The sequence below is a fragment of the Mobula birostris genome, chromosome 7 (assembly GCF_030028105.1).
Source record: "Mobula birostris isolate sMobBir1 chromosome 7, sMobBir1.hap1, whole genome shotgun sequence".
Lineage (NCBI taxonomy): Eukaryota > Metazoa > Chordata > Chondrichthyes > Myliobatiformes > Myliobatidae > Mobula > Mobula birostris.
The window spans coordinates 167,294,544-167,313,246 of NC_092376.1; the positions used below are offsets into that span (position 1 = coordinate 167,294,544).

General features: G+C 42.3%; 1 protein-coding gene and 1 long non-coding RNA gene across 2 annotated transcripts in view; one reads left to right on the top strand and one right to left on the bottom strand.

Moving 5' to 3' along the window:
* The window catches only part of spry4 (sprouty homolog 4 (Drosophila)), a 26,907-nt gene extending 20,266 nt beyond the window's left edge, over positions 1-6,641 (bottom strand). Inside the window, exon 1 of the mRNA XM_072264059.1 lies at positions 6,173-6,641. The gene's annotated coding sequence lies outside the window, so the exon portion shown is untranslated. The remainder of the gene's footprint in view (positions 1-6,172) is intronic.
* Positions 4,930-18,327, top strand: LOC140200557 (uncharacterized). The gene is made up of 3 exons (XR_011886662.1): positions 4,930-5,206; positions 6,334-6,483; positions 13,540-18,327. It is a non-coding gene; the product is annotated as an uncharacterized lncRNA (long non-coding RNA).
* Positions 18,328-18,703: the final 376 nt, after the last annotated feature.

The window sequence follows — 18,703 nt, forward strand, 5'->3', positions numbered from 1 at the left end:
ATGTAGCATTGAACAGATAATAAAATGCTCAGGCAGTTAGACATGGGATTCTTGGACACACCCAAAAAACAGTCATATTCCTGTAGTACCTTATCACATTTACTAGGCATTTGTCCTGCTACTATTTATAGGAACTTGCTCTGTACAAATAGCTGCATCTTTTGCTACGACACAATACCAACCAAGTTTCAAAGGTACTTTACTCGCTTTGAAGTGCTTCTGAATGTCGCACGATTGTGAGTCAGAATCAGGCTTATTATCACCGACTTAAGTTGCGAAACTTGTTGTTTTGCGGCAGCAGTACAGTGTGCAATACATTAAAAATGTATATACGTTCCAATAAGAACTATAATAAATAAGACCAGTGTAAAGATTGAGACAGTGATCTTGGGTTCACAGTCCATTCTGAAATTTGAACAGACCCTGAACCATTTACTTATTTAAAGATACAGCATGGTGCCAGGTCCATCAAGCCCGTGCCCCCAATTCTACCCATGTGACCAACTAATCTACATACCTGTGACCTTTGGAATGTGGGAGGACACCGTGGCAGCCAGAGGAAGCCCATGCGGTCGTGGCGGGAGTGTACAGACCCCTCACAGACAGTGTTGGAAATCGGACCCCCAATCAATGATCATTGCCGCTGTAAAGCGATCGCGCCCTCCGTCAAAATGGCATGCCATCGACTCACTAAACCCAACCCATACGTCCTTGAAATGTGGGAGGAGACGGGAGCACCCAGAGAAAACCCACCCAGTCACAGCGTGAACTGGAATACTCCTTACAGACAGCGGCCGGAGTTCAACCTGGGTTCTTGGCTCCGTACTGGCGTTACTCTGACCACACCACCCGATTTAATAAACTGAAGATCTTTCCTTTGCCTATTATTCAAAATAGAGTGTTGATAACAACTGTGTTGAAAGACCACAGGGCTTCGTATATCAAGTAAAGGACATTCAGCTCTGTAGTAGGGAGTACTGGGAGACTTGTAAACTTAAAGTGTGAAAGCCCCCTCTAAGAGTCCAAAACTGAGTAACTCTCATAATGCTGAAAATCAATTGTAATATCAATTTAAAGTCCATACAAAGCACAGCATAATATTTATTTACAACTTTAAAACAATTTTTAAACTCCTCTGGTATCTTCTGGTACAATGAATATAAGTTGGAGTTTGCCACTAACACAATGGCTGTTTGATTCCAGTGGAATGCCAGGACAGTGCAGTAATTATTACTGCTTATGTCTTCAATTTATATGTCCCAGCAAAATCCCAGTGCCCTTCACCCCCTAACAATAAACAGGTTACCTGCACTGCGGAAGTGACTTCAAGTGTTTCTTCAGTTGTGTGAATGGCTGTCAGATTTATCAAAATATGACTGGAAGGATTTTTGCTTTGAAATAACTATTAACAATGTTTTTTTTTAACCTGTTAGCATTAATGGGGTAAATGGCAGTGATCCAACTTGCCGACATATCAGGAGGGTCAAATTACACACATCTGAAAGATGTGCAGAGAGATCCATTAGACCATAAAACCACAGGACATGGGGCAGAACTAGGCCATTCAATCCATCGCGTCTGCTCTGCCATTCTGTCATTGGCTGATCCATCTCAACTCCATTCTCCTGACTTATTTCTGTAACCTTTGACCCCCCCTTACTAATCAATCTCCGCTTTAAATATAGCCAATGACTTGGCCTTCACAACCATCTGGGGCGCAGAATTCCACTGAATCACCACCATTGATAGAATAAAGGTCAAATATGTATGGCTTGCTACTTCCCTTACATAACCCACTCCCCTAACCGTCAAGCAGTATAACATTGATGCACTATCAATTACTCCAAAAGACTAGAAGTAGAGTAAATACTGAAAGGCTTTTATTAACAGTAAATGGAGCAACGTCCATGCTGAGTATCTGCCCTGGACTGAGGGAGGAGCAGCAACACAATCGCCTTTATTCAGGGGTCTGTGGGAGGAGCCACAGGAGCAGTCAGCAGAGGGGCGCATCCAGGCACGTCCAGACAGGTAACCCAGTTACAACCTATATACGTGGTTTACCACAAACATATTTTTCACTGTTCTCTTTGCAAGGGCTCTGAAGGTCCCTATGATTAGCGTAGGGACTGCACATGACTGGTTTTGCTAAGGTTCTGCTTTTTAATAGGGCGCCTAGAAATTTGTAAAATACAAGCAGTGTTAAAAGTTTCATTTGATTCTCCAAATTATGTATATCAAGTATATGAAGGAAAGGATCCAAAGTACACACATAGGGATATGGAGGGCAATGGTCCCGACGCAGGTCGATGGGAAGAGGCAGTTTAAATGGCTTGGCACAGACTGGATCGGCCGAAGGGCCTGTTTCTGTGCTTTACTTTTCCATGACTCTCTGACTCTACTTCGGCACGTTAGAAAGATTTTGGATGAAATTTCAACAGAACCAAGGCAATTCTCGGAAGTCAACCATGTTGTTCCTGGTGCAACAGGCACACTCAGTTCAAACTATTTTTCATGAAACGTACGTACTTTCCTGTAAATGCTTGCAAGAAAGTGAAGCTCAGGGTGGTAAATTCTAACATATAAGTACTTTGATAATAAACTTACTTTGACTTTGACAAAGCCATATATTGATCTCTATGTATAAGGGATCTTATTGAGTTCAAAGTAAATTTATTAACAAGATATGCATGTCACCATATACACCCTGGCATTCATAAAAGAACAAAGAAATACAATAGAATCAGTGAAAAGCTACACACAAAGACTGACAAACAACCAATGTGCAAAAGAAAACAAACTGCAGACACAAAAATATAATAATAAATAAGTAAAGAAACAATACTGAGAACATGAGTTGTAGAGTCATTGAAAGTGAGTCCATCAGTTGTGGAATCAGTTCAGAGTTGAGGTGAGTGAAGTTATCCATGCTGGTTCAGGAGTCTGCTGGCTGAAGGATATTAACTTCCTGAACCTGGTACATAAGGTTCCTCTACTCTCTTCCAAATGGCAGCAGCGAGAAGAGAGTATAGCCAGGGAGTGGGGGTTCTTGCAGCAGCGCTCCTTGTAGATGTGCTCAGAAGTGGGGAGGGCTTGGCTTGTGACAGGCGGGGCTGCATCCAACATTCACCACTTTCTGCAGACATTTTCATTCATGGGCATTGCTGTTTAGACTATACAGTACTGTACACACACACAGTGTATATCGCTAGGGTGCCTAAGACTTTTGCACAGTCATTTTATGTATTGCACTGTACTGCTGCTGCAAAAATAAAACAAATTTCATGACATATGTGAGTGATGATAAGCCTGGTTCTGATACCGGTCTCTATTATGGACTGGGGGTGGGAAGGGGGCAGGGAGAGGGGAATCATGGTTGGGAAAAGGGGAAGCACATCCTGTAATGATCAATAAACCAATTGTTTGGAATGAAATGACCTTGCCTGGTGTGTCTGCACCCGCACCATCCCCTGTACCTGGCCCTCCCTCTCTGCCACCTGTCCCACATCCCTCCGGCGGCACTCCATCCTCGCCATTCCCAACATCCTGTTCTCCCGCCGGATTTACAAACCCGCTCTCTGCTCCACACTGACAAATACACTACTGTGCAGAAGTCTTAGGCACCCTGGCTATACTGAAAAAAAAATATATATAAATTCTGCAGGTGCTGGATACCCAAATCCACACACACAAAACGCTGGAGGAAGTCAGCAAGTCGGGCTGCATCCATGGCAATGAAAAAAAACAGTCAGCGGTTCAGGCCGAGACCCTCGCTGAGTTCCTCCAGCGTTTTGTGGTGTGTCGCTCTGGATAAGCAGCTGAGGTACTGAGCAGGTGGAGGAGCTGTTGGATGGCAGAGAGTCGATGTGGGGCAGTCAGTTTACAAGGGGTCATACCGGACAAGAAGGTTCAACATGGATGCGGACGGCTTCACAACGCTATAAAAGTCTACTACATGGCATTTACCCAATCAGGAGAACCATGGCAGAGCTGTAGAAACAAGTCCAATAAAGTGAATAAAAAGGCATTTATTACTTCTTTCCTTTAAAGTTTAATATTTATACATTAACTGGAGCATCACTACATTAACATTACCACGCTCCCAACACTGCCTTGGCAATAATTGTTTCTTTAATTTTGAATTGTAACCAAGAATTTAAACAAGTTAAAAGTTTTGACCTTCATTGCAAGCCTGCTATGAAAATGTGGTCCAAACGATTTCTGAAAGGTGTATTTTCCAAGAACCCCACAACCTGTGCATTTTATAAATATGTTACCGGAGCCAATCACTGCCGATCACAGTCAAGGCTTTGGGGAAACAAAACGGTGACAGAACTGTATTCCAAAACACTAATAAAAATCTAAGAATCCCATGTCATAAAAATGGGATTTGATTTATACGGTCGCCATAAACCAGGGGCTTGATTATAAACAACAGGATCAGGGAATGCTGCAAACTAGTCCCCAAAAGGACTGGGATTTAAAAAAAAATCCGGGAATCCCGTGCCGCAGAAAGGGAACGTGATTTTAAAACGCTATAGACTCCTGCCCCGGTTAACAGGACCGGATCAGCCTTTTCATGTAAAAGGCTTTACATTTCAACTGTTTGCAAATGCAAGTCAAGATCAGGGCATTCACTAGGGAGCGGGGTGTGCTAAAGACAAAAGTGGATATTTTATTGAGTCAAATTATGGCAGGGTTGGTAATCTCCACCCTCTCCGAATGTCTTCAAATGTTTTGATGTATCAATATATTTTCAGTTAGCAAACATAAAGTTTGGTGCGAATGCAAAGGGAGAGATATATTGGAATTTGACCCAATCTCTCAACAAGTCAAAGAGCTGGGGGCGGGAGGAACAATAAGCGCTTGCGATTGTTTAACAATCGGAGAGAGTAAACAATGATTAACATATTCGACTTCTAAGTAGGGCGAGCAACAACTCAGAAAAGGCTAAAAAAAAATCCAGTTAGACGACGTAAATTAATTTATTAAAAAAAAAGTCGGCGCTGTCTATTTGAACAGGTCAGAATACAGACTGTGGGATCGGGGGCCAATATTTAGGTAGCAGTGCGGGAGAGTGAAGCTGAATGGGCTGAGTTTGTCTGTGTTGGGAGGGGTAAGCTGAATTCTTTCTTTAAGCAGCGCTTGATACAGACGGCCCGCCTGGCAGGCGCCCCGAGCCTCACAAAAGGACAGGATGTGTTCATTTGTAAGTAAACCACAGAACGGAAATTATTGTAATTTTCTCTAAAGTATCCTACTGTCTGCTCTTCGCCGCACCCCCACCCCGACTCCTCCCCTGCATACAGAGGCAGAAAGGAAGAGGAAAAAAGGGCTCCGTTTAAGCGGGCTGCGATGTTTATCCATGAGTCAAAGTCCAAACTTTTAAAATGTAGAAATAAAAATTTAGGAACTGCTAAATGCCTTTCTCACTTGTTATAAACAGCCCTAGTTGGAAGTAAAATAAAGCAGAACGCCTAAACCAAGGCTGTGAATGGAACACACCGTATTATTTTCCCTGATTGAATACTGCAAAATCATTTACCAATTAACATGGTTTGAATTAAAACAGCATTTTGATATTTCTACTCCTGTTTTTGTTATAGATCCCTCAAGTTAAATTGAGTCTTTTCATATTTAAAAGAAAATAAACGCGTCTTACTTTACAGCGAGGAAGAATAAAATTATATTTAACACTACGTTTAAAGTAACAGGACGGAATGATAACGTTGCATAACCATTAAATCGGATCCGGATGTTTATAGAGAAGATAAATTAGAACGCTCACAATCTTTATTTTGTTTTATTTCCGACTTGATAGTTGCCAAAACAAGAGGAAAAAGTGTTGGCGAGCGTACGCTGCAAAGAAAATTTGGTTCACGAGTTGAACATGCATAACTTGTGTGTGAGGGGAGGGTGGGAGGAAGGATAGGGATTCTTATTTTTCACGCACAAATACAAACTAGGAATATCACTAAACTTACAACGGCGCGTTTTAAAGACGAAGTTTGCACGCATATTTGCCTGTTCCGCACAGATTAGATTTTAACATTAACTTTGGACTAAGTGCTATCAATTCCAGCGCCGTTTCTTTTAAAAGTGGCTGAGATCAAGAGATGACCCACCGCCCCGCTCACAGTAGAGGAAGGATTGCTTTAAGAATTTCTGAACTCACCGTGAAACTTGAGCAAGGAGGTTGGCGAGCGGATCTTGGGAGTTCGTCACTCTTTCTTTCGATTGGTCCTGTGCGCTTTCCCGACCGATAAGAGTCGCCATGTATCGATCGTCGCTGTTTATTGTTAGCGTACTGTCGCTGTCAATCTTTTTTTTTCACAGCCCGGAAGAATCGGGGACTATACAAACAGGAGGGATGGGAGGAGAGGTGATATATCGTCCAATAACAACAAATACACCATTCTTGTACTTAGCTGCAATGAATTGGATCAGACCGTTTTCATTCACTGATCAGGTTTTGTTCCAGCCGAGGTGAATTTTGTGCTTGAGCCAGCTGTAACTTTGGTAGAAAGAGCGAAAGAGAACATTGGGAGAGGAAAGAGTTAAAATTTTGAACAAACCGTACCAAGCACATATGAAGGGATTTTTTTTCCAAATGCAGAGAATTGTTACAATCTGACAACAGACAATCTCTGACAAACAATCAATTGGAGAGGTATTTGAAAAAAAATAACTTTCAAGGCGATGAGGAATGAGCGAATTGCTAGCATTGACTCAATGACTTCCGTCTGTGCAGTCACAATTCACTGATGTCGTCTCATTCGGAAATCTGTACAGACCTGAGCACAATAATCCAGGCTAGCGTTGTACCAGGTGATAACTGAAAATGATCATTCTATTTTGAGGGAGCGAGATTTTGTCTGATCTCTTGCATTGGAAGTACAGTAAACGATCTCGTGGTATCACTTAAGAGCAAGGGGATTACTCCAACTAATATTTATTACTCGCTCAACATCATAAGATATGGGAGAAGGAGTAGGCGATTTGGCCCATGGAGCATGCTCCGCATTCGAACATGGCTGTTGTAAAGTTCAAAGTAAATTTATTGTCAAAGTACATGTATTAGCCCTATCAATCCCACTCTCCTGCCTTCTCCCCATAACCTTTTACGCCGTTACTAATTCAGTACCCGTCAATCTCTGCTTTAAATATACCCAGTGATTTGGCCTCCACAGCCATCTGTGGATGAATTATATGGATTCACCGGCCTCGGGCTAAAAACTTCCTCTGCCCATTTTAGAGTACTGTTGTTGGAGAGCTGGCACTGTGGGAAGTGTTAGCTTTTACATAAGCCGTTCAGTCGACTATCGGAACACCTGCTTATTCAGGTGAATGTCTTTACATCGTACGATGCCATTCAAAGTGCTTCCTGTTGTCTCTGCAGGGTTCATCATTCCTAATACTTTCACTGGTTATGTAGCTAGCTGCTTGCGGAGATGTTGCTGAATGCAAATTAGGCATTGTGCTCCGATCACATCAGTGATGGCCCTTCAAAGGTATCTCTGAACAGCAGAGCGCTAAGGTACAGTTTCCTGCTTTGGAGCTATGGATGTCCACCAGCCAAATCTGACCTTTAAAATTAATTTACAATTCTAAATATGCTGTTCAAAATTTTATGTTTTAACCAAACCCTGACAATCAAAAAAATCAAGGCCTTCCATCTTTGCTTGTGATAACGTTTAATCTCTGATATGTCTAGTTGAATAATTTTTCTCAGCATTGTTGGCTCATTTTTCTCTACGTGCAAAACTGGGAGGCCGAGATCTATTGGTATCAGCAAACTTTTTTGTATTCATTCAGTTAGTTTCTGGGATGCAGGTGTAACCGGGAAAGCCACCCTTGTTCCCATTCCAAAATACTCCTGAGCCGAGGGTGGGGAGGAGGCTGCCCTCATGAACCACTGCAGTGTTTCTGGCGAAGATATTCCCCCAATAATGTTGGGTAGGCAGTCCCAGAGATCTGGCTGAGCGATGAAGGGACAGTGATATATTTCTAAATCAGCCTGGTGCGTGAATTTGAAAGGAACCTTCCAGGAATAGTGTTTGCTGCGTGTGGTAGATGTTTGGAAGGAGGAGTTGGAGGACTGTTGATGTGTAACTACTGTGTATGTTGTAAATCGGAATAAGCACATCTTCGGTTTAAAGCCTTATCCACCTTCCACTGCATGGCACTCTAGCAACGCTAGTATGAATCCCACCACCCAGTAGATTTCCACCACCCCAGGCCATGCTCTTTTCTCACTGCTGCCATTAGGTAGAAGGAACAAGATCCTCAGGACTTGCAACAGCAAGTTCAAGAATAGTTACTACCCTCAACCTTCAGGCTCTTGACTAAAAGGAGATAACACTTGCCCCATTCATTGAAATGTTCTGACAAACAATGATCTCACTTTAAGGACTCTTTATCTCATTATCTCGTGCTCTTGGTATTTATTGCTATTTATTTATATTTGCATTTGCACAGCTTGTTGCCTTCTGCGCTCTGGTTGATCTTTCATTGATCCTGTTATAGTCACTGTTCACAGTATGCTCACAGGAAAATGAATCTCAGGGTTTTACTGTATATGGTGACATCTATGTACTTTGATAATAAAATTCACTTTGAACTTTGAAAATGATCAGGCAGTGAATCGAAACAATAATTAGTGTATTTGGTGCATCAGTGGTAGGGAAATTAATGTTTAGTCAAAGCCAAAGTAAATTTACTATCGAAGAACATAAATGTTAACATATACCATCCTGATATTCCTTCTCCAAGCATCAGCAAGTTGAGGTGGAGAAGGTTCTGAGTTCCGGAGATCCCAAGGGTGATGGCATCTAGAGTTTACCATCTAATAGTCACCTATTGCGGTAAGGTCAGGAGGGAGGTTCCAGACAAAGATTCAAGATTCAAAGATTCAAAGATTCAAAAAACTTTATTGTCATTCTAACCGTACATCAGCTCTGCAGGGCAGAATGAGACAGCGTTCCTCAGGGGCAGTGCAATCATAACATAACAAATGCAACACTAAATAATAGACATAACAATAAATAGTAAAACACAACAGCCACATGTCGGTTAAAATCAAGTTCTAAGTGTCCAGTGCAAGTTAAAAGTGTCCAAAGCAGAGTCAGGTAGAGCAGCTATTTAGCAGTCTGACTGCCTGTGGGAGGAAGCTGTTTAGTAGCCTTGTGGTTTTAGTTCTGATGCACCTGTAACGTTTGCCTGATGGCAGAAGAACAAACAGTTCATGGAGAGGGTGTGAGGCGTCTTTAATGATGTACCGTGTCTTCTGGAGGCATTGACTCTGAAAGAGGTCTTGGACAGAAGGTAGGGAGACCCCAATAACCTTCTCTGCTCTCCTAACCACCCTCTGCAAGGCTTTTTTGTCGACAGCACTGCAGCTGGAGTACCAGGCTGTGATGCAACAGGTCAGCACACTCTCAACCACGCCTCTGTAGAATGTAGTTAAGATGTTAGTGGGGAGCGATGCTTGTTTAAGCTTCTTCAGAAAGTGCAATCTCTGCTGGGCCCGTTTCACAATCCCAGTGGTGTTCCTGGACCAGGTGAGATTGTCTGAGATCTGCACCCCAAGGAACTTGATGTTTTCCACTCTCTCCACTGTGGAGCCGCTGTTCCAACCAAGACCTCAGCGGTGGAGGTGGCGGAAGATGATGGTACATCACAATGACAGTGAAGGCGGAGGAAGGCTGAGGCAATGAAGGGTCCCAGTTGTCTTGCGTTCCACGCCACTGGGCCTACCTCAGCCCTATCTGCCAAGGACTGTGTGGTTTTTGACTATGCACTGGCCTCCTCATGTTAAACAAAGTCACACACAGGCTTTCTCCATGAAGAGAATCCATCATAACATCCCGAGCATGTGGATCCAGGACTGGGCTCTACAGCCACTTGAGGATCCACCAATAGATAACCCCTTAGAAGCACATCATGCTTGACGTGCGATCGCACTACAGTAATTTTCTTACAGGAAAATAAATACAATAGAATTTATAAAAAGCTATACATGAAGACTGACAAGCAACCAATGTGCAAAAGAAGGTAAATTGTGCAAATATATGAATAATACTGAGAACATGAGTTGTAGAGTCCTTTAAAGGAAGTCCGTTATGTTGTTCAATCAGTTCAGTGTTGAGGTGAACGAAGTTATCCACGCTGGTGCAGGAGCCTGATGGTTGCAGGGTAATAACTGTTCCTGAACCTGGTGGTGTGGTACATAGTAGTGAGAAGAGAGCATGACCTGGATGGTGATGGTCCTTGTTGATGGATGCTGCTTCCTTGCGTGAGCACCCTTTGTAAGTGTGTTCAATGGTGGGGAGGGCAATGGTGATGGACTGGGCTGCATCCGTCATTTTCTGTAGACTTTTCCGTTCCTGGACAATGGTTTAGTGTGATAGACAAGGTATTAATCATGCAGGCTGCTGGTCCTGGATGACAGTGAGCACCTTAAGTCCTGTTGGAGCTGCACTCATCCAGGCGTGCGGAGAGCATTACATCACACTCCTTGTGAATGATGGAATGTCATTGGGGTGGCAGGAGATGACTCACTCATTGCAGGCTATATATCTGATCTGCTCTTGTAACCATGGTAATTATGTGGCTGGTCCAGCTGAGAATCTGTTCATAGAACACAGAACATTACAGCATCATACAGGCCCTTCAGCCCACGATGTTATGCCAACCTTTAAACCGGCTCCAAGATCAATCTAACCCTGTCCTCTCACATGGCCCTTCATTTTTTTTTCATCCATGTTCCCAAAATCTCACAAATGTACCTGCTTCTACTACCAACCCTGGCAGTGCATTCCACACATTTACTACACTCCGTGTAAGAAAAACCTACCTCTGGCATGCCCCCTATACTGCCCTCTAATCACCTTGCAACTGTGCTGTAGTGTTCTATGTTCTATTCCAGAGCTCAGACTTCATTTTGTGGGGCGAGACGTGCCTGTGTGTGATTTCTTTTGACATGAATTAGCTGCGGCAGAACCACTACACCATGGCCGTGATAGACTGAAGTCTTGGCCAATGGCATGGTGGGCCAGGACAAATGGGAACCTGGCTCTTCTCCATAGGATTAGTTCAAACGCATGTTGGACACAGTTACCCTGGTACACTCTGCCCAAATGTCTGTTCGCAACACGTGCGCGCACGCACGCAAAGAACTTTCACATTCTGCCCACAGCCTCTCAGCAATCACCAAATACCCCTATTCCTCCACTGCTCTGCCATTTTGTTGCTTTTGTTTTGTTGTTGTTCCTGCTTGTGTTGTTCTGTGGATGAAATGTTGCTGGAATGTGTGGCGACATTTGCTGGCTGTCCCCCCGTACATCCTTGAGTGTGCTAGTCTTTTACGCAAACACTGCCTTTTACTGAGCAGCGCACACAGAATGCTGGAGGAACGCAGCAGCATTTTACTGTATGTTTTGAAGTACTGTACTTGGGATAAATAGACCTGGATTTGAAAGGAACCAAAGAGGTGGGAAGATAATATGTACAAATAACTAAGGGACAATTGTAGGACAGGTATCATCCGATTCTTCACTCAGTGAGTGAAGACAACTGACGGAATTGATTTGACTTGATGAAATTGATTTCCAGTGACTGGTAAAACCATAAGTCATGGATTCATTTGTAAAAAACCGGCCAGATGTTTCACAAAATTAACTATTTCCAGGAGATTTATTCCCGAGTGACTACATGAGCAGAGTTCTCACTATTGCCTTGACCAGCTCTTCTCCCTTGATCGACATCACTAAAGCAGATGATTTTGTCATCGACACATTGATGTTTGTGGTAACTTGCAAATTAGCCTCTGTTTTTCTGCAGTAAAACAGGGATTACATTTCAAAAGTACTGTACTTAAATAGTTGTAACACATCTGTGTGGCACCTCACGAAAGGGATGTGAAAAACGCCATGAAAATGCAGGATGTTTTTCCCATACGTTCGCTCTCATTTAACGTTGTGTATCTATCATGTACCTGTTAATTTAAAAATCATCATACCCAAAGTGATCATAGACCAGCATAGGGAATTGCTGGCCAGGATAAAGGTTGAAAGGAACTTTCAAGACATTTGAGAATGATGTTCATACAGCAAAGGAAAGAATGTAGCAGATTATATCTTTTTTAAGTGTCATGAAACACATTGCAACTGGGTTTCTTTTACACTTTAGGAAACTTCACACATATTATTATGTGTGAATATTGCACAATGGTTTTCTCTTTTGAAGCTTTAAGTACAGTATACGTATTTTTTTCCAATATTATTGCCACTGTCTTTCACTGTGTAAGCATATCCCAAGTTGCTTCTCAGCCAGCAAAGTATTTTAGAAATCTTTTCAATGTTATAATGTTAAAAATACGGTAGCCAATTTCACAACAAAATCCTGTAAACAATCATGTAATCAATTCTTCATTATTGTTGAGGAAGAGGTGAATACTGACCAGGACACCTTGGAGAAGTCCTTCTTTTTTCTATGAGACAGTGTGATGGGAATCTTTGTATTCAGTTTAGAGGATAGGCAGAGTGTTGAATTAATATCTCATCAAACAGGAGCACTTTCAAAAGCACCTCCTTTTCTCACTACATTCCAGGAATGTTTCCCCTTCCCTAATGCAATGCTGTATGAAAAATTCTGCGGGGGAAATCTATGGGTTTATTTATTTATACTTAGAGATGCAGCACCTTAATTTAGAGTAGCCCCTTCCGACCCAGCAAGTCAAGTGTACTATCATTTAAATATATGCATGTATACCGTCAAACAAGACAACATTCCTCCAAACCAGGGTATAAAACACTGTAGTATACATAACACACATGAACACACAATAACTAATAAAAGTAAGAATGAAATCTGCAGATGGATTACACATAAACAAACTAAAGAGCATAAATTAAATATTGTAAGGTACAGAACAGATTAACTGATGACACTTCAAATGTGATGCAGCAGGGAGGCCTGAGGGAAGAAACTGTTTCCCATCCTAACCATTCTTGTTTTTATAACCCCTCGTGTAATCACAGGACAATTTACAATGTCTAACTAATCGAGTAATCGGGTACGTCTTTGGATTGTGGCAGGTGGCCTGAGCAACCTGAGGAAACTCATGCGCACAAGGGAAGAACGTAGACACTTCCCTACAGAAGACACCGGAATTGAACTGCAAACTCTCACACCCCGAACTGTAATAGCATCGTGCTAACCACTACGCTACCGTGGCGCCCCCTTGACGTCAGATTGGGTACATTTAAAGTGGAGGTTGTTAAATTCTTGATTAGTTAAGGTGTCAAACGTTATTGGAAAAATGCAGGAAAAACAGGTTGAGAGGGACAATAATAATAAATCAGCCATGGTTGAATGGTGCAGCAGACTCGATGGGCAAAATGGCCTAATTCTGCTCCAATATATTATGAGCTTATGAAATGTCAGTCAATGACCTGAACCTTACTCTAAATGTTCAAGGTACATTTATTATCAAAGTATGTATCAATTATACAACCTTGAGATATATCTATCTCCTTACAGGCAGCTACAAAACAAGAAACCTGAAATAACCCATTAACAAAAAAGTCTACAAACGCGCAGTGAGAGAATGAGCAGCTTCAAGTTCCTGGGTGTCAAGATCTCTGAGGATCTAACCTGGTCCCAACATGTCGATGTAGTTACAAAGGAGGCAAGACAGCAGCTATACTTCATTAGGAGTTTAAAGAGATTATGCATGTCAACAAATACTCTCAAAAATTTCTATAGTCGTGCCATGGAGAGCATTCTGACAGGCTGCATCACTGTCTGGTATGGAGGGGCTACTGCACAGGACCGAAAGAAGCTGCAGAAGGTTGTAAATCTAGTCAGCTCCATCTTGGGCACTAGCCTTCAAAGTACCCGGGACATCTTTAAGGAGCGGTGTCTCAGAAAAGCCGCATCCATTATTAAGGACCTCCAGCACCCAGGGCATGCCCTTTTCTCATTGTTACCATCAGGTAGGAGGTACCGAAGCCTAAAGGCACACACTCAGTGATTTAGGAACAGCTTCTTCCCCTCTGTCACCCAATTCCGAAATGGACATTGAATTTTTGGACACCATCTCACTTTTTAAAAATATACAGTATTTCTGTTTTTACATGGTTTTTTAAAACTATTCAATATACATAATTGATTTACTTGTTTAGTATTATTGTTATTATTTTATTTTTTTTTCTCTCCGCTAGATTATGTATTACATTGAACTGCTGCTGCTAAGTTAACAAATTTCATGTCACATGCTGGTGATAATAAATCTGATTCTGATTCTATGGTTTTAATGCACCCAACAGATTAGGAGAATGGACAAAGAAATGGCAAAAAAATATATAGTGCTGGGAAGTGTATGGTCATGCACTTTGGTTGAAGAAATAGAAGGGTAGACTATTTTCTAAAGGAAGAGAAAATTTAAAAATCTGAGGCATGAAGGTACTTGGGAATCCTCGTGTAGGATTCACTCAAGGTTAATTTGCAGGTTGAGTCTATGGTGAGGAATGCAAATGTGATGTTAGCATTCATTTCAAGAGGACTAGAATATAAAAGCAAAGATGTTATGTTGAGGATTTATAAAACACAGGTGAGGCCTCACTGTGAGCAGTTTTGAGGATGTGCTGACAAAGGTTCAAAGGAGGTTCAAAAACATGATTCCAGGATTGAACAGCTTGTCATATAGAAAGTGTTTGATGGCTGTGGCCCTGTATTCACTAGAATTCAGAAAAATGAGAGGTGACCTAATTGAAACCTACTGAATGTAGAAAGGCCTTGATAGAGTGCGTGTGGAGAGGATGTTTCCTATGCTGGAAGAGTCTAGGACCAGAGGACACAGCCTCAGAATAGAGGGGCATTCTTTTAGAACAGAGATGAGTGGGAATTTCTTTAGCCAGCGAGTAGTGAATCTATGGAATTCATTATCACAGGTGGCTGTGGAGGCCCAATCTTTACATATATTTAAGACAGAGGTTTGTAGATTCTTGGTCAGGACATGAAGGGATACAGGGAGATGGCAGGAGATTGAATCAGCTGTGATGAAATGGCAGAGCAGACTCAATGGGCCAAATGGCCCAATTCTGCTCCTATATCTTATGGACTTATGGTCAATGTGCACAGAGAAAAAAAATGTAATAATCCTTTTGACATGAGAATAATAACCTATTGGGGTTCACTTTGAAAACTGTTTGCTTTGAATCAATTTGCTTTCACCCTTCAAAAGATCTATGTGAAATTAGATTCCAGTCCAAATAATTCATTTTATCTACAAGAGATTGCTATTAACATGTGGTCATACTGGAAATTGCTATTTAAGAATTACCTCCCTAAACTTCTTTTCCACTGTAACTTTCTCCAATGTTGTTCTTAAAACTTAATTTCTATGTCCATTCTTACATTCTTTGTTCTGTGTTAAGTTTTATATCATTGCACTTTTGTGAGAAACCTTGAGGTGCTTTGTCACTTTGAAAGAGCTGTATTAATGCCAGTCAGTATTTTGTTGGAGGTCTTTTTGTTTTCAAGGGGCCAACATTATAGTCTGTACAACATTGGACACTGTCACTAGCTTTCTCCTTATGCAAAATTGTCTTATATTTATTTACACTCATTTGCAGGGGCATGTGGATGTCACTGCTAAACCCTCTATTGTCAGCTGAGAAGCCTGGTGTCACACACAGACTATAGCAGTTAAAGGGTCTAGGCCTAAAGTATCAACTCTTTATTCCTCTCCATAGATGCTGCCTGACCTGCTGAGTTCCTTCAGCATTTTGTGCGTGTTGCTCTGGATTTCCAGCATCTGCAGAAACTCTCGTGTTGACGATAGCAAATGCATCTTTATGGCAATCCAGTCATTTGTCAACCTTGCCAAGACCTTGTATTTTGTTCCAGAATTTATTGAATTGATTCTAAATCTCTCAGCTGCCAAGGTGGGATTTGAACTCGTGTCTTGGGATCAGAAGTGCAGAGTTGAGGTACCAGTCCATACTTAGAGTTAGAACATGTCACAGTGTCATGATCACACACCAGGATGATAAACTCGTATTGTAAAGTGATAAGGCCATCGCTGCAGCCAGATTAACTTGTCTGACCTCTGTTTATGCAGAATCAGGAGTCCAAAACTAGTCTTAACCGCTTGCTGTCAGTATACAGGATGTGTTTTGTAAGCTAGTTTGCTGATAATGATCTGACATCTGAATTGTTGACACTATTCTCAATGACCTTAGACCTTTAAAATCCAGCTACACAGGTGTACAGCAGGAACAACAGCTCAGTAACTTTTAAGTCTCAGCAATGGCATCCCTTGTTGCCTGGAAACACAGGGGTAAATCAGAGGTGGTCTCCTGTCTGTAGCCTTGGGTCACATGCATGCTATGACAATGTGTCATAACGCTATTAAACGCATGACTGGCAGCTGGGTTTTGCTATTGCTGAGATGCTGTTACCTAGCGGGGAACAGAACATATCACAAAATTGATTTAGGAACTGAATGAATGCTAAAAGATAAGGCCCTACAAAAAAAATCACAAGTGGGATTTGATTAGCTGTGTTAATTTCACCCGCAATTTCACTTTTTTCTAATCCATTCAAGTATTTTTTTTGGTTTCTTTCACATTGAACTTATTAAAGTGGCACTGAGTTGTTAATAATTAGAAGCCATAACAACTGGTGTGAAGTAGAAGGGCAGGGCCCACCCATTTCCTGGAGCATATGGGAGAGATGTTGTTTTTCAGGTGTTAAAAAAAGAGTCTTGGTGACCTGGCAACTGATTGACTTCCTGTGAGCTGACTTCAGCACTTCTGAGGGAAGGAATATATTTCATTTCCTTCAATTTATTCTGTATGCCCCAGCAAAAGAAAATGCGATGCACTGCATAACAGGCGTGGCGTAGAACAAAACTGCACCATAGCATCTTGTAACTGGTGTCTTCAAAGCTTTGTCGGAACATTATCAAGCAAATATGCTCTGCAAGTGTTAGGGCAGCTGACAAAATGGTTGCTGAGAATTAAATCTTAAAGAGTGTTCTTACAGAGGAAAGTGAGCTGAAAAGGCGGACATACATGTAGAAACCACAATAGTGGTTATCTCCTGCTCCTAGGAAAGTGGCCACTGAGTGTATGCTTGTGGTCTTCTGCTGCTGTACAAATCCACATCAAGTTTCAACATGTTGTGCATTTAGAGATTCTCCTCTGTACACCACTCTTATTTGAGTTAGTTACCTTCCTGCTCTGCTGGGGGAGAAGCTGACAGCGATGCAGGTGGATACTTTCCTGGTGTCATGGATTCTTGATTACCTGACTGGCAGACCACAGTACGTGTGCTTGCAACACTGTGTGTCCGACAGAGTGATCAGCAGCACTGGGGCTCCACAGGGGACTGTCTTGGCTCCCTTTCTCTTCACCATTTACACCTCGGACTTCAACTACTGCACAGAGTCTTGTCATCTTCAGAAGTTTTCGGATAGTTGGATGCATCAGCAAGGGAGATGAGGCTGAGTACAGGGCTATGGTAGGAAACTTTGTCACATGGTGTGAGCAGAATTATCTGCAGCTTAATGTGAAAGAGACTAAGGAGCTGGTGGTAGACCTGAGGAGAGCTAAGGTACCGGCAACCCCTGTTTCCATCCAGGGAGTCAGTGTGAACATGGTGGAGGATTACAAATACCTGGGGATACGAATTGACAATAAACTGGACTGGTCAAAGAACACTGAGGCTATCTACAAGAAGGGTCAGAGCCGTCTCTATTTCCTGAGGAGACTGAGGTCCTTTAACATCTGCTGGACGATGCTGAGGATGTTCTACAAGTCTGTGGTGGCCAGTGCTATCATGTTTGCTGTTGTGTGCTAGGGCAGCAGGCTGAGAGACACCAACAGAATCAACAAACTCATCCGTAAGGCCAGTGATATTGTGGGGATGGAACTGAACTCTCTCACGGTGGTGTCTGAAAAGAGGATGCTGTCTAAGTTGCATGGCATCTTGGTCAATGTTTCCCATCCACTACATAACGTACTGGGTGGGCACAGGAGTACATTCAGCCAGAGACTCATTCCACCGAGATGCAGCACTGAGCGTCATAGGAAGTCATTCCTGCCTGTGGCCATCAAACTTTACAACTCCTCCCTTGGAGGGTCAGACACCCTGAGCCAATAGGCTGGTCCTGGACTTATTTTATAATTTACCGGCATAATTTACATATTACTATTTAACTATTTATGGTTCTATTACTATTTATTATTTATGGTGCAACTGTAACGAAAACCAGTTTCTCCCAGGATCAATAAAGTATGACTATGACTATGACTAGCTTGAACCAGTCTGGCCATTCTCCTCTAACTTCCCTCATTATTAAGTCCTGAATGGAGTGGGTGAAGTCAGCAAGGGGTGAGGGTGTGTGGCAGGAGGTGGACCGGGAGCATTTGGAATACCAAGGTCAACAGTAGGACCTTAGCCATTGAAGGTTTGATCTGGGCTTTGAGGGGAGTGTTCGGTCGGTGACATTCAGTGGTGATGGGGAGGTGGGTTCACACTTTCAAATTGTATATTAATGGCCTGATCAGATGGATTGGGTTTAGGAGTCTGGCTTCATTTGGGGCCTAGATACAGTGGACATGGAGAGGATATTTTCAATAGTGGGGGAGTCTGGAACCAAAGGGCACAGACTTGAAATAGAAGGATGTCTCTAGCA